The following is a 1,171-nucleotide window of genomic DNA, read 5'->3' as shown; positions in this document are numbered from 1 at the left end:
AAGTCATCGCTCCCCATTAAACGTAAGAGAATTAAATCTAATAAGATAAATGCACCTTGGATGACGCCTGATCTTAAGAAATGTCTGAAGAAAACTCACGTTATTCAATTCTTATTGTAGGGATTTAATTTGGAAAAGACAATTAATTATATAAAAAAAGGTATTTATTGATTAATAAACATAATGAGAATGAAGCACTGTCATGAAAAATTCGAAAAGTGTACATGGTCAAATGTGAACGAAATACTAAGCCGTAAGAGACAGGTTTCTATGCGTAGAATTGTAACTGATTCAGGAAGAATGGTGGAGGGACTTAGTATGGCAGACTTCGTTAACACTTACTTTATAAATGTAGTTTTACAAATTACCGATTCTCTCCCTCGGGACATAAACTTTAATTACTTGAGTACTCTTGATCGTGTACGGAACTCCAGCTGGCGAAGTCGAGGTTGTTACGATATTGAGAGAGATGCCTGATAAGGGAAATAGTTTAATGGGTATAAAATCAAGCATATTGATACCCGATGTTCTTGGGAAAATTATTTCTTATTTGTATAATTTTAGCGTTCTTAATGGTATCCATCCAAATATAATGAAAACTTGTCGAGTAATTCCAATCTTCAAGTCTGGTGATATATTAAAGATCTGAAATTACAGACCTTTAACAAATCTTCTGAATGTTAATAAGATTTTTGAGCCGCTTACCTATAAACGCATGATAAAATTTATTGATCAATTTAATATTCTCTATGATCTCCAGTATGGGTTTCGGAAGGCGAAGAATACTACGCTGGCTATTTGTATACTAGCTAGCGACTTATTACAGACTTATCATGATAAGTCCTATACAGTTGCCTTATTTCTCTATCTGAGTAAGGCTTTTGACAGCATAAATAGGACGCTGCTTTGAGAAAAATTATCAATTTGTGGATTTAGAGGAGTTACAAATTAATTTTGGTCATCGTATTTGTCCGATAGAAAGCAGTATGTAAACATTGGCGATTAAGTCTAGCATTAGACGTTGATTCTGGAGTTCCTCAGGGGTCTGTTTGGGGACCAATATTATTCAACATTTTCATAAATGATATAGTGAAGTCGGAAGCGCTAAATAATATATTTGCGGATGATGCTGCCTTTTACGTCACTGACAGTTCGTTTGAATTATGTATTG

The sequence above is a fragment of the Palaemon carinicauda genome, chromosome 4, assembly GCF_036898095.1.
Source record: "Palaemon carinicauda isolate YSFRI2023 chromosome 4, ASM3689809v2, whole genome shotgun sequence".
Lineage (NCBI taxonomy): Eukaryota > Metazoa > Arthropoda > Malacostraca > Decapoda > Palaemonidae > Palaemon > Palaemon carinicauda.
The sequence above is the reverse complement of the archived record's forward strand: the minus strand, read 5'-3'. Positions refer to the sequence as shown.